This window comes from Petaurus breviceps, unplaced genomic scaffold, assembly GCF_028583685.1.
Source record: "Petaurus breviceps papuanus isolate PSGF00001 unplaced genomic scaffold, PetGlider_PUasm1.0 189, whole genome shotgun sequence".
NCBI lineage: Eukaryota > Metazoa > Chordata > Mammalia > Diprotodontia > Petauridae > Petaurus > Petaurus breviceps.
Window position 1 is genome coordinate 11978139 of NW_027185809.1, and position 16316 is coordinate 11994454.

Sequence of the window (16316 nt, forward strand, 5' to 3'; positions counted from 1 at the left end):
CAAACAGAAAGTAACTGGGTGAAAGAAGAGCAAAGCCCAGCCCCTACCTTTGGGGTGACTGAGGTGGCACAGTCTGCAGCTGCTGCTATGGCAGTTGCCTCCTGAGCTCCAGGCCCACAGATCATGGGGGGACTGATTGATTGACCAGAGGGTAATTGTAAGACTCTCTTTGCTGGCACTGAGGCAGGATTCTATTGCTTTGCCCTGCTCAGATCTGGGTTGCAGTACTAGGTTGTGGTCCTGGGGGAAGGAGTGCTAGTGTGGTAGAACTTGTTGAGGCTGTGGAGAGGCAGGTGCCTAGAAGAAGCTCTGACAACAGCTGTGCAAAACCCCAGAAATTTGGGACACAGCACTCTCCACTCTGGAAGCAGAATTCTACTGTGGCGAAGAGTTCAAAAGTCAAGTAACTGACTGGAAAGATGAGCAAACAGAGGAAGCAAAATCAAACTATAGAATCATTTTTTAGTGACATAGATGATCAAAACATAGAACCAGAAGACAACAAAGTCGAAACTCCTGCATCAAAAGCCTCCAAGAAAAATATGAACTTATAGCAGCTCAAGGATTTTGAAAATCAAGTAAGAGAAGTGGAGAAAAAAATTGGAAGAGAAAAGAGAATGATGCAAGGAAATCATGAAAAACAAGTCAATAGACTGCTTAAGGAGATCTGAAGAAAATAATACCTTAAAAAATAGTCTAACTCAAATGACAAAAGAAGCCCAAAAAGCCAGTGAGGAGAAGAATGCCTTAAAAAGCCGAATTTGCCAGATGGAAAAAGGAATTCCAAAAGCTCACTGAAGAAAATAATTCTTTCAAAATTAGATTGGAGAAAATGGAAGCTAATGACTTTATGAGAAATCAAGATGCTATAAAATAGATCCAAACAAATGAAAAATAAAAGGCAATGTGAAATATCTCATTGAAAAAACAACTGACCTGGAAAATAGATACAGGAGACATAATTTTAAAATTATTGGACTACCTGAAAGCCATGATAAAAAAATAGAGTCTAGACATCATCTTTCAAGAAATTATCAAGAAAAACTGCCCTGATATTCTAGAACCAGAAGGCAAAGTAGAAATTGAAAGAATTCGCCAATCACCCCTTGAAAAAGATCCCGAGTCTGAGTGCAGCCACCAAGTGTGGAGGTTGTTTGATAGGAACTTGGGATCAGCTGACAGAACAGCAGATTGCAGAATTCAAAGAAACCTTTTCACTATTTGACAAGGATGGAGATGGTACTATAACAACAAAAGAATTGGAAACTGTAATGAGGTCACTTGAGCAGAACCCCACAGAAGCTGAATTACAGGATATGATTAATGAAGTAGATGCTGATGGTAATGGAAAAATTGACTTTCCAGAATTTCTGATTATGATGGCAAGAAAAATGAAAGACACAGACAGACAGTGAAGAAGAAATTAAAGAAGCATTCTGCGTGTTTGACAAGGATGGCAATGGTTATATTAGTGCAGCAGAACTTCGCCATGTGATGACAAACCGTGGAGAGAAGTTAACAGATGGAGAGGTTGATGAAATGATCAGGGAAGCAGATACTGATGGTGATGGTCAAGTAAGCTATGAAGAGTGTAAAAATGATGACAGCAAAGTGAAGACATTGTGCAGAATGTGTAAAATTTCTTGTACAAAATTGTTTATTTGACTTTTCTTTGTAACTTATCTGTAAAAGTTTCCCCCCTACTGTCAAAAGGATTGTATAGTAATTAGGACTTCATTCCTCCATGTTTTTCTTCCCCTTATGTAGTGTCATTGTCCTGAAACTTTATTTTGGAAAATTGATCAAGTAAAATATGTTGCATGTGGCTTACTCTGGATATATCTAAGCCCTTATGCACATCTGAACTTAGATGGAGTTGGTCAACTGAGGGAACATCTGGGTTATGCCTCTTTTTTTTTTAAAGTAGTTTTCTTTAGGAGCTATCAGCATGTTGTTGTTGAGGTGTGGAGTTGTAACTTTGCGTGGACTATGGACAGTCAACAATATGTACTTAAAGTTGCACTATTGCAAAACGGGTGTATTATCCAGGTACTCATACACTATTTTTTTATACTGCTGGCCCTGTACCAGAAAACATTTTCTTCTATTGTTACTTGCTTTTTAAACTTTGCTTAGCCACTTATTTAAAATAAAATTTAAATTCAAAATCGGCTTATGGCACAATTTGCCTCAAATCCATTCCAAGTTGTATATTTGTTTTCCAATAAAAAATAATTACAATTTAAAAAAAAAAGAAAGAAAAAGATCCCAAAAAGAAAACTCCTAGGAATATTATAGCCAAATTCCAGAATTACCAAGTCAAGGAGAAAATATTACAAGGAGTCAGGAAGAAACAATTTGAGTATTGTGGAAACACAATCAGAATAACACAAGATCTACTAATTTCAACATTAAGGGATCGAAGGGTTTGGAATATGATATTCCAGAGGTCAAAGGAGTTAGGATTAAAACCAAGAATCACCTACCCAGAAAAAACTGAGTATAATATTTCAAGGGAAAATATGGACATTCAATGAAATAGAAGACTTTCAAGCATTCTTGATGAAAAGACCAGAGCTGAACAGAAAATTTGACTTTCAAATACAGGAAGCAAGAGAAGCATGAAAAGGTAAACACAATATAGAAATCATAAGGAATTTATTAAAGCTGAACTACTTACATTTCTACATGGGAAGATGATATTTGTAACTCATGAGACTTTTCTCAGTATGAGGATAGTTGAAGGGAATATATATATATGTATATACACACACATATATATGTGTGTATGTGTCTATATGTATATGTGTGTATGTGTGTACATGTATACATAGACAGAGGGCACAGGGTGAGTTGAACATGAAGAAATGATGTCTAAAAAATAAAATTAAGAGTTGAGAGAGGAATATATTGGGAGAAGGAGAGGGAGAGAGATAAAATGGGGTGGGTTATCTCACATAAAGGAGGCAGGAGAAGTCTGTTAAAATGGAGGGGAAGAGCAGGAAGAAGAAAGGGAATGAATAAACCTTACTCTCATTGGATTTGGCTTAAGGAGGGAATAACATACTGTAGCCCCAATGCAATAATTACAGCACCCACAATCACGATAAAGATCATGACTATAAGTTTATCATGACATCAGATTGCAAAATATACTAAACTCTTCAGATAGAGGATAGAACTGAAACATTTATTTGACACCAGAAAACCAAATCCCAAAACCAGCAAGACAATTCCATCATAGTACCAAAGATATTAAGAAGTCATAATAACATTGAGAGCCACAGCATCCTTCAGCCTCCCCATGAACCAATACAAGATCAATATCTACTCAAGAGCCTATCTGACTCCTTGCCTGAGTGTTCTTTCTCTCCCAATATCTGGATAGCTCTGACCAGTTTCCTGTGGGCTCTTCTTCCCTTCAGAAAACTCCTCCCATCACAGGCTCCATGTGACTACATTCAGCCTCTTAAGGGGATAGACTTAATCTTCACAGCAGGGAAGCTTCCTGTGGGCTCTGCTCCACCCTTTAGCAAATTCCCTCCATCACAGGCTCCATGTGATTCATTCAGCCTATTAGGGGGGAGAGTTTGTTTTTAAAGCAGGGGAGGTCTTCAAATTCCCCCCTAGGCCTATTAAGGAGCAGGGAAGATCTTCAAATTCCCATTCTCATTACACATACACACTCAATTGGGTATCTTATCCTACAGGAAAGAAGGAAGGGGAAAAGAGGGGGGATGATAAAAGGGAGGGCAGATTGGGGGAGAGGATAATTAGAAGGAAACACTTTTGAAAAGGGACAGGGTCAAAGGAGAAAATATAATAAATGGGGTGGGTAGGATAGGATGGAGGAAAATACAGTTAGTCTTTTCCAACATAACTATTATGGAAATGTTTTGCTTAACTACACATGTATAACCTATATTGAATTGTTTGTCTTCCCATTGGGGGTGGGTGAAGAGGGGAGAAGGGACAGAATCTAGAATTCCAAGTTTTAAAAACAAATGTTAAAAATTTATTTTTACATACAACCAGGAAATAAGATATACAGGCAATGGGGTATAGAAATCCATCTTGCTCTACAAGAAGGTAAAAGGGAGGATGGGGGGATATAAGAGAGTGCAGACTGGAGGGAGGAATAATCTGTATGCTTGCCATCTTGGGGTGAGGGATAGGGGAGAGATGGGGAGAAAATTTGTAACTCAAAATCTTGTGGAAATGTTGAAAACAAAAAATAAATAACTTTTTAAAAAATTTTTAAAAGAAGTGAATCAAGGTATGGCCCATTTGATTAGGAAATAAAGGGGGGAAAATCAAGCTTTCTGTTGCAAAGAGAAACAGTTACCATTGACATTCACTCAAATCAGAAGGGCCCAAAATACAGCCATTAAGTGGAGCTTGGTCAGGGACCTATTGTGGTCCAATCTATGAACTTCAGAGTGACATGGGTTTAAGGTTCCTGTGGACTTGGAATCAGACAGACCTGGATTCCTATCTTGACTCTGTCATTTACTAGTTCTGCTATTTACAAGCATTTTCTCCAGTTGTATGACCTTGACCCAGTCATTTTCTCTCTTTATGCCCTGATTTTTTAGTTTCTTTGATTGAGAGCTTGGAGAGAGCTTCAGACTCACATGATCCACCTCCCTCATTTTACACTGGAGAAAACTAAGGCCCAGAGAAGGATTTGCCTACAGTCACACAGGAAATAAGGGACGGAGTAGGAGCTTGAACCTGGATCGTCTCTCTCAGACCTAGTACTATGACCTACCATATCATTTGTTTAAAATCAGTCCTCATATTTATTACTTCATGTTCAACTCCATTTAGTAAAAGAGAACCACATATAATTTTCTCCTTATATCTTGGCTTTTCCTTTTGTTAACAGAGAGCAAGGAAATTCTTTTTTCATCTATAAAGTTGTATTAGATGATTTCTAGGGTCCCTTTAGCTCTAATAGTCTATGATTCTAGGACTATAACCCATAGCCCCTGGCTCCCAACTCTAATTACAAACCTATGTTAAGGCCTACTAAGTTTAGTGTACTATGATGGGTGCTGGGAATTCAGAGATGAAAACTAATATTATCCCTGCCCTCGAGGGGCTTATGTCCTACTAGAGAGGAATGACCAAGCAGAAATCACTTAAAATATCATGTTTGTACATAGCCCCAGGCTTTTCGTCCTTCTGAAGCTAATCCATTTTATAGAATGCATCAGTAATTAGCATATGGTTCCAACTTTTGTCCCAAGCTTTCTTGTTATACTAGACCTTCAGGTTAGGAAGGGCTTGTGGTGTATAAGAGATGCAGTGTGTGTCTTGGAGAATTTAAATTTCCTGAGAGGTAAAAACTTGGGAGGCTGGTCAGAGAAGCTGCTATTGAACATGATATCAGGAGCCAGAGAAAGCAGCTCAATCAATCATTTAGTCAGCAAGCATTTACTGAGCAGCTGCCATAAAAGAGGGTGACAGAAACAGGTAGAATAATAACATATGAGAAAGATAGAAATGAAAGGGATTGTGGTCACCATCTGACTCATTTTACCAGGTGGAGAATCCACAGAACCTTCTTCCCTTTGCTAGGAGACACACTAGCTAAGAATCTTACAATCTGCAATTTATAATCATCCAAGATTTACCAAGTCAGAACTAGAATCAACATCTTCTAACTTCCAGCACAATGACCATTCCATATAGCACTGGACTAGAAGTCAGAAGTCCTGGATTTCAGTTCTATCTAATGTTTAGCATTCTCCTTTTTTCTAAGTTTTCTATTTCACTTACTGGTCACTACAACCTCTATGATTTCTACATCCATAATCCCAGCCCTGACCATCCTTCTGTACTCTTGACGTGAATCTCCAACTTTCTACAAGGCATCACAATCAAGTAACTCATTGGCATCTCAAACTCAATATGTCTAAAATCATTTGTTATTTTTTTGTCTTAACTTTCTGCCCCCTTTACTAGAATCTACTAGAGAAGAAAGTGGCAAACCACTCCAGTATCTTTGCCAAGAAAACACCATGGACAGTACTAAAGTGATAAAAAAGATGACATTGGAAGGTGAACCCCTCAGGTCAGAAAGTGTCCAATATGGTACTGGGGAAGAGCAGAGAACAGCTAAAAGTAACTCTAGTACTAATGAAGTGGATTGACCAAAACCAAAAGGAAACTCAACTGTGGATGAGTCTGGTGACAAAAAGAAAGTCTATAAAGATCAATATTACATAGGAACCTGGAATGTAAGATATATGAAATAAGGTAGACTAGATGAGATTTCCAGCAGATGAAAAGATTAAACATCAACATATTGGGTGTCAGTGAAACTAAATGGATGGAATAGGTAAATTTAATTCAGATAATCGCTACATATACTACTGTGGGCAAGAATCCCTTAGAAGAAATGGAATAACCCTCATAGTCAATAAAAGGGTGAGAAAAATAGTAATAGGGTAAAATCTCAAAAATACTAATAATATCTGCTCAAATCCAAAGCAAACCCTTCAACATCACAGTACCACAAGTCTATGTTCCAACCACTGATGCCAAAGAGGCCAAAGTTGGTCAGTTATATGAAGACCTGTAACATCTTCTAGAAATAACACTCCCCAAAAGACGTCACATTCATCATTGGGGATTGGAGTGCTAAAGTAGGAAATCAAAAGATAGCTGGAATAACAGGCAAGTGTGGTCTTGGGGTCCAAGGAGGTAAGAGGCTAATGGTGTTTTGTCAAGATAACTCACTGGTCATAATAAACACCTTTTTTCAACAACCCAATAGGTGACTCTATACATGGACATCAAAAGATGGTCAATATAAAAATCAGATTGATTATATACTTTGCAGCCCAAAGTAGAGAAGCTCTATACAGTCAGTTAAAACAAGACCTGGAGCTAATTGTGATTCATATCATAAGCTTCTTATTGCAAAATTCAGATTTAAATTGAAGAAAATAGGGAAAATTATCAAACCATATAGGTATAACCTAAATAACATCCCTTATGAATGTGGAACAGAGGAGATAGATAGATTTAAGGCATCAGATCTGGTAGATAGAGTGCCTGAAGAATATGGAAAAAAAGTTTGCAATATTGTACAGGAGGCAACAACAAAAAGCATTCTGTAGCACCAATGCAATATTTACAGTGCCCACGATCACAATAAAGACGATGACTATAAATATTGCATGATGTTCAATCACAAAATATACCAAACTCTCTATATAGAGGATGGAACTGAAACATTTATTTAGACACCAGAAAACCGAATCCCAAAACCAGTAAGCCAACTCCATCATGGTACCAAAGATATTCAGAAGCCATAATAACAGAGAGCCACAGCATCCTTTAGCCTTCCCACAAACCAATACAAGATCAATATTTACTCACAAACCTCTCTATCTCCTTGCCTCAGCCTCCTCTCTTTCCCACCATCTCTCTGGCTCTGATTCCCAGCTTCCTGTGGTCTCTGCTTCCCTTCATCCAACTCCTCCCACCACAGGTTCCATGTGACTACATTCAGCCTATTGGGGGTAAGAGTTTACTTTCAAAGCAGGGAAGATCTTCAAATTCCCATTCCCATTACACATTCTAAAGAAAGAGAAGAGAAAAAAAGGCTGCCCTGAGGAGGCTTTGCAAATAGATGAGGAAAGAAGGAAAGGGAAAGGAGAAAGGGAAAGATCTACCCAACTGAATGTAGAATTCCAGAGAATAGCAAGGAGAGATAAGAAGCCTTTCTTAAATAAGCAATGCAAAGAAAGAAAAGAAAACAGTAGAATGAGAAAGATAAGATCTCTTCAAGGAAATTAGAGCTATGAAGGGAAAATTTCACATAAAAATGGGAATGATAAAAGACAAAAACTGTAGGAATTTAACAGAAGTAGAAGAGATTAAGAAGAAGGGGCAAGAATACACAAAAGAACTATACAAAAATGATCTTAACATCGCCAATAACCATTACGGTGTGTTGACTGATCTAAAGCTAGACATCCTGGAGAACAAAGTCAAGTAGGTCTTAGGAAGCATTGATAATAATAAGGCTAATGGAGCCAATAGAATTCTAGTTGAGTGTAACAGTAAGGGAATTTGAAGATCTTCCTTGCCCCTTAATAAGCCTAGGGGATTTTAAGGATCTTCTATGCTTTGAAAATAGACTCCACCCCCTAATAGGCTGAATGTGGTCACATAGAGCCTGTGGTGTGGTGGGAGGAGTTTTCTGAAGGGTGGAGCAGAACCCATAGGAGAACCTTGCTTAGGAGAGACTTGTTTTTGAGGAAGGCCCACACCTTGTTACTTTGTAATTAGGCAGTGGGTCACAAGAGTTGTGACTTTCTCTGACCCTGGAGAAAGCTACATATACCTCTGAGATGAGGTTTTGCTTTGGGGCTCACTTTGGGAAGAGTTGTGTGATTTGGTCAAATGAGACTCTGGGCAGCCATTGAGCCCCCCAGCTTTGAAAAACCAGATATTGGTTCTTCTCTCTCTGGTAACTAATCGTATGTATGTAATGGTCAGACTGCTAGAAGCCCTGTCTGTTGAATTGTGTATTTGTCTGTATTTTTTGTCTGCTTTTAACTTCTGCTTGTATTTTCTCTGAATTTCAGGGTTCTGACTTTTTCCCCTGAGCTAGGTGAATGACATATGCTTGATTAAAGTAAGATTATTAAGCCTTTTTGAGTTGCTTTTCTTTAGAAAAGCAAATCAAAGAACCTGTGCTAGCAGCCATCCTGGGAATGCTAGGGTGCTTGCTGCTACACTGAGCTATTTAAAATTCTAAAAGTTGATGCTGTTAAAGTGTTGCACTCAATACGATGCAAATTTGGAAAATACAAGAGCGGCCACTGGATTGGAAAAGATCAGTTTACAGCCTAATCCTAAAGAAGGGCAATGTCAAAAAAGGTTTAAATTACTGAACAATTGAACTCATTTCACATGGCAACAAGGTTATACCTAAATTCTGCAAGCGAGGCTTCAGTAATATGTGAACCAAGGATTACTGGAAGAACAGGCTTGTTTTCAAAGAGCAGAGGAACTAGAGACCAAATTGCTAACATTCACTGGAGTGTGAAGAAAGTGAGAGAGGTACTGAAAACATCTACTTCTTCATTGACTACACTAAAGCTTTTGACTTTGAATCACAACAAAATGTGGCAAGTCTTCAAAGAGACAGGAGTACCAGATCATCTTACCTGTCTCCTGAGGAACCTGTATGTGGGGAAAGAAGCAACAGTTAGAACTGAACATAGAAACATCGATTTGTTTAAGACTGGAAAAAAGAATGCAACAAGACTGTATATTTTCACCTTATTTATTCAATTTATATGCAGAGTACATCATGCAAAATGCTTGGCTGGATGCATTAAAATCTATAATTAAGGTTGCCAGGAAAAATATCAATGATCTCAGTTATACAGATGACACCACTTTGATGGCAGAAAGTAAAGAAGAATTAAGAAGCCTCTGGATGAGGGTGAAAGAAAACAGTTTAAAAGCTGGCTTAAAGCTTAACATCAAAAAAGCTAAGATCTTGGCAATCGTTCCCATTACTTCCTGGCAAATAGGGGGAGAAGAAATGGAAGCAGCATCAGATTTTATATTTTTGGGTTTAAAGATCACTGCAGACAGCGACAGGAACCATGGAATTAAAAGACACTTGCTCCTTGGAAGGAAAGCTACAGAAAATGTGGATAGTATCCCAACAAGCAAAAACATAACCTTTCTGACAAAGGTCCATGTATAGTCAAAACTATGTTTTTTTCTAGTAGCAATGCATGGAGAGTTGGACTATAAGGAAAGCTGAGAACTACAGAATTAATGCTTTCAAGACTTTTGAGAGTCCCTTGAGCATCAAGGAGGTCAAATCATATTAAAGAAATTAATTCAGGCTTTTCTCTGGAAGGAAAAATACAAAAGCTGAAGTTTAAATACTTTGGTCACATAATGAGAAGACAAGACTCATTGGAAAAGATGCTGATGTTGAGAAAGATTGACAGCAAAAGGAAAAGTGGATGGCAGAGGATGAGATGGATAGATAGCATCAAGAAAACAATTGATCATGAACTTGGACAGACCTTGAGAGATAATGGAGGATAGAAGGGTCTGGCATGCTATCTATGGTCCATGGGGTCACAGAGTTAGACACAACTGAACACTAAAAGTTCTATGATACCACCAGTCACTTGATATCCTATATTAATCATCTCAATATTATCTTTGACTTTTCTTCCTCCTTCCCTTCTTATATCCCTGTTTTAAAGGAGACCTTTTGTAGTCTCTCCAAGAGAGACTTTCCATTTGTGATGACCTTTGAGGTACTCTGAATATATTTGATATATAAAAGTTATTGCTTCCTTACTTGGAATGGTTGTGTCACTCTTCTCCTCAAAAATCTTCTGCTTGCCACCCCCACCCCCCAATTTGGTGCCACCCTTCCTATACAGCCTTGTCTTATATTATATCTCTCTATGCTTTGTATGCCCTAGTCAAACTAAACTATTCTGTGCCCCTCAAACCACACCCTGCACTCTCCCACCTCTATGCATTTACTTACATTGTTCCCCGTGGCTAGAATGATTTTTCCTTTTTTGCTGCTTGAATTCTTTCTTCTCTTTATAAGCCAAACTCAAACATCACCTCCTTCAAGAAGCCTTCCCTCCCTAACTGCTTCTCCTGATAATGACCCCTCTCCCTTGGACATCACTTGGTATTTTGTTCCCCGGGTATTTCGTTTTGTAACTTTCTAATACTTAGTGTATGTAATAATGTGTGTGATAAATACCTTTATTTGTATGTCATCCTCCTGTTCGACTCTTTAGCTTTCTTCAGTGCCCAGAACAGTATTCTGCACACAGTATGTGTTTAACAAATATTTCTTATACGACCATTAATAAAAGTTTCTGGATTTCCCAGTTTATATACTGAGATATAGTATATTTCACCCCATCCCACCCCCCAATAGAATGCAAACTGATTAAGATGAAGAAGTATATGGGGCAGCTAGGTGGCCCAGTGAATAGAGTACTAGCCCTGGAGTCAGGAGGACCTGAGTTCAAATCTGACCTCAGACACTTAACACGTACTAGCCATGTGACCTTGGGCAAGTCACTTAACCCCAGTTGCCCTGCCTACCCCCTCCAAGAAGGAAAAAAAAGATAAAGAAGTATTTTGCATTTTCTTCTTATATCCCTGGTGCTTTACACATAAAAGGTACTGAAGGAATGCTTATTGAATTGGACTGGAAGTCACTTCTTTCTGAATCTCAGTTTCTTTTCCTATAAAACAGGGATTATAATAATACTTTCATGTCCTTGTTCAAAGAATTTTTAGAAGAAATTCATCTTGTCAAACCTGAAGCACTCTAAATGTGGGAGGTATTTTTACCATTGCTGTTATTTTTTGTATGTGGAAATCATAAAAGGTTACACAATTGTAAATTGCTACTATTATAAATTAATAAGTGAGTGAAAGAATAAATGAGTGGATGAACAAAGTAGCATTTATTAAACCCCAGGGATTTTGGTAAGCTCTGGGAACATAAATACAAAAAGCAAGATATTTACTGTATTTAAAGAAGCATATGTTCTAATAGAAGATAGCAACATATCTCAGGGAGTGATTATAGGGAGAGGTATTTTGACCTGAGAAGTTACAGGAGATGGTGAGTAGAGTCAGAGCACAATTTATTGGAGTTTCCTTGCAGAAATGGCAGTGCTGATTTGATCAGTGTTTCCAGAGCTAGAGGTAGAAAAGGAGAGTGGGGGGGGGGGAACCGGCTGGGGCAGTGGGGCAGGAGGATGTCTGGAAAACAAATGGCAGGTCTGCGTCAGGCTAGATATGATGAGTTCTTATTAATCATGACAACAAATGATTATTGTCAAGGGAAGATTATTTCACAAAATGGGTTTGCTTCAAGTGGAGCATACATAGCTAAGATGTCTGGCTTCCTGGTAAAGTCGTTTTACAATTAAAAATAATTGTCTTAAATGCTAATTTTTCCAGCATTCTATAAGGAAAACTCCCTTTTCCTGCTTCTTAGCACACTGAGAATTAATACTGCTAGGAAGGAGCCAGATGTACCACAAGTACCTCAAATCCCTACCGAATCTTCAAAAATAGTTTATATAAGTGTTCTTCCATTATACTTCTTGCTATATTGCTGATGTTTACTATATTAGTAAGTCCATTTACCTGAACATAGTCTTTATTCCCACCACTATGCTGAATAACAAAGTTGGTTATATCATGCTAGATAAGGAACCCTGACATTTGACTATAAGAATAAGCGTTTTATTGTTGTTAGTTTAAAGTAAATACCACAACCTCCAAAAATGGCTTTTGGTTTGGGTTCTTAGAGACATCACACAGTACAGACAATAAAACCCAGAATCTGGAATAAGAACACCTGAAATAGAGGCCCTGCTCTGCCAGTGACTGGCCTTGCATCTTGGACATGTGTGGGAATCGTTCCTCTATCTCATATGGTTGTTCAAAGATAGTATTATATAAAATTAACCTGTGATTATTATTCCAAGCGTTTAAATAATCCATTGCAGATTTCTAGGGGGACATGGACAAGAATCAAAAAGAATGAGAACACGTGGATGAGCTACAATCTCCATCTTTGGAGGGAGTTCCCCAATTGATGAAATCAAAGATCCATTAACATTATCTATCAATTCATCAACAAGCATTTATTTATAACTCAGAAGACAAAGACAAAAATGTAATAGTCCCTGGCCTTCAAGTGACTTGCATTCTATCAGAGGAGACATGTACATATATAAACATATGCAAAATAAAGACACAGTAATTATTATTATTATTTTGCTTTTTGGAGAGGGGAAGGTAGGGCAACTGGGGGTAAGTGACTTGCCCAAGGTCACATGGCTAGTTTTTGTGTTAAATGTCTGAGGCCGGATTTGAACTCAGATCCTCCAGACTCCAGGGCTAGTACTCTATTCACTATGCCAGCTAGTTGCCCCCCAAGACACAGTAATTAGACAGTGGAGCAGCTAGGCGTTTCAGTGGATTTAGTGCTGGGCCTAGAATTAGGAAGACCTGAGGTCAAATCTGAACTCGGACACTTACTAGCTATGTGACCCTGGGCAAATTACTTGACCCTGTTTGCCTCAGTTCATTTGTAAAATTAACTGGAAAAGGAAATGGCAAACCACTTCAGTATCTTTGCCAAGAAAACCCCCAGAAGGGGAGGATGTGATAGAAACACCTGAACCATAACAAAAATTAGGGGATGGGAAGGATAACAGCAGCTGAGAGAGCAAGATGAATCATCTAGAGGGTGAATTATATTGAAATATCAAAGCATGAGTGCTGTTACAGAGAAGAGTATGAACCACATCATTTTGGATACTGAATCTTCAAATGTAATGGAATATTATTGGGATGGAAGGTATGGTAAAAGAGAGTTTCAGAGAAGCCTGGGAAGACTTGTATGAACTGATACCAAGTGAGCAAACGATAGTTTATTATTATTAGATATTATATAACTACATATAGTAATTTATTTTTATGGAAGATAATTTATACAATAGCAACATTATATAACATTATAAAGACAAACAACTTTGAAAGACTTAAGAACTCTAATCAACACAATGACCAATAATTCCAGAGAATTCATGATGAAAGAGGCTACCCATTCCTGATCCATCCTGGTAGACAGAGGAAGCAGAGTGAGACAGAGTGAGAGCATAGTATTTTTGGAACACGGCCAATGAGAAAATAGGTTTTACTTGACTCTGCATATTTGCTACAAAGGCTTTTTTGCCTGCTTTTTTTTTTTCCAGTGCTGGGTATGGGTGTGAAGAAGTTATCATAAAAATGATGAGATCAGAGGCTCAGGGGTGCTCCAGACCCCAAAATACCAACACACCAGGTCCTGCCAAAGGAATTTGACTCAAAAAACAAAGACAAAGCAAAGTTTATTAAAAGTTCGCTATGTTGGGTAGACAGACTCTTAAGGAGCCTCAGTATCTGTGACACTTGCAGGCCAGAATCATCTGACACAGAGCAAGTCTGTGCTAGAAAATCCTATGGCGCTCTCACACCACATGGAGGCCAGATGGGGTCCTATATACAGAAAGGTTGTGGAAGGAATCTAGGGGTGGTCTAGAGGAGGAGTTTGGGGAGGGTCTTCAGGAGGAGTCAATGAGGTCAGACTCCAGTAAATGAGTCATTAAGGGTGGGAAGTTGCTGGAGCTACCTGGAGATGACAATGGTGGGCTAGGCCATTTCAAGGGTGCAACATTTGATTTGGGTATAGATATTTTGGGAGGATCAAGGATAGGGGCTAGCTGGATAATGGAGGGTCATGCTAGAAACAAAGGTTTGGGCAGAGCCACAAAGAAAGGCTTATGGCCTCATGCAAATTCCCTACTCGGGAAGATTCTAGGAGAGATCAAAGGGGTTCCCAGAGCCTGTACCCCTCAGGGGGGGTAGGAGGAAGAGAAAATAGATTTTTGTTAAACTGAAAAAAATATAATAATAAAATTTAATTTTAAAAACACCGTTTAAGAAATAAAGCTTTTTTTCTCCCATTCAAAAGGCATCCACAACAACCACCCACCATTGATTGCCTACTGTGTGCCCAGCATGGTGCTGGGAACTGATGATGGGGAAAGGGAAAAAGCACATTTCCGTAGCAGTAGATGCTTGACAAAGTATTTCTATCACAACAGCACCATAAAGAAGGTACTTCTCTTGTTACAAATGGAGTACAGGCTCTGGGAACCCCCTTGAACTCCCCTTGAATTTTCTGACTAAATGAGGCATTTGCCTAAGGTCATACACCTATCATTATCACTAGGCCCAAATCTGTTACCCTTAAACTAGCCTTCAGTTACTTCCCACCCTTAATCCCATTCCTGGAATCTGACCTCAATCCCAGGCAAGATCCTCCTTAGACTCCTCCTCAAGATGGTCTCCAAACCCCTCCTCTAGACCACCTCTAGATCCTAGGCTAGATCTAGATCCTCAGTTTTTCTGTATATAAGATCCATCTTGCCTCCAGGTAGGTGCTGAAATTCAATCTAACTCAGACTCAGTTTATGTCCGATTGTTTTGGTCAGCTTGTCCAATACAAGCATCACAAATGTTCAGGCTCCTTAAGAGTCTACCCATTATGGCGAATCTTCAATAAACTTGTCGTTTCTTTGAGAGAAGGCTGGAGTTTAATTCATTCAGCAGGACCTAGCATGCTGGCACTTTGAGGTCTCAAGCACCCCTAAGCCCCTATCCATATTTTATAAGGAAACTGAATCTCAGAGAGGTTAAATGTTTTACTTAGGTTTACACAGTTAGAAAGTGATAGAACCGGGGTCAGCCAGGTGGCTCAGCGAGTAAGAGCACTTACTCCAGTGTTGGGACTACCTGGAGATCGAATCCCAGGCTCAGACACTCAGCACCACACCCACACCCACACACACTGGCCGTGTAACCTTGAGCAAGTTACTTAACCCCGATTGCTAAAAAAAAAAAAAAAAAAGTGATAGAACCAGAGCTTAACCCAGGACTCTTGAAGCTAAATCCACTGCTTTTTTTTTTCCACTACAGGTAGTGGTCGACAAACCCTAGACCCTTCAGTCTAGATTTATGCATTGTAATAAGAAAGCATATTTATTTTCCTCTAAAGTCTTTTGCAAACTCCAGGGGAAAGTCCTTTGGCAAGGCATGTAATAGGCAGAGAACCAAAAAAAAAAAAGCTTTTCTTAGGAAAATGTATTAAGGGTTGTGCCCAATATATTTTTTTTAAGTTTTTATACAAAGAATAACTATTTTCTTGTTTACATCATTGCCTCAGGTGGTACCTGGAAATAATTGGTGCCATGACCTGCTTTTTCTCCATTGACAAAAGATATCACTATTTATTGTAATGAGGTCTCTTCATTTACAGTAAGAGTAAAGAAAATGATACAGGAGGGAATGGGACGATTAATCAACTAGTTTGTATTATTAACCCCAAACTGTTTTTTTTCCTTATTCAAAATTCCTATAAAAGTTACCCAAAATCTCCTTGGGGGAGAGAGCCACATTGGAGGGAATACCAATTTGGCTTTGTTGAGCTGAAAGGAGCAAGACAAAAGATCCTTGAGAGTAAAATTTGGAAGTGGATTTCATTACCTCGGGACTGCCGGGGTCACATACCCAGATCAGACAGTGAGTTGGCATGGAGAGTGTGCCGGTTTTCAAAGAGATTCCAATAGTCAGGTTACATAAGTTGAAACTACAATCAGTGATTGGTCAGTGTATATTTGAATTTCCTCACGATGTGAAGTTTACCCTAGGCTGAGGGACAG

General features: G+C 38.7%; 1 pseudogene; it reads left to right on the forward strand.

Annotated features, from left to right (window-relative positions):
• Nucleotides 1–1175: 1175 nt before the first annotated feature.
• LOC138164138 (calmodulin-like) lies at nt 1176–15594 on the forward strand (annotated as a pseudogene).
• Nucleotides 15595–16316: the final 722 nt, after the last annotated feature.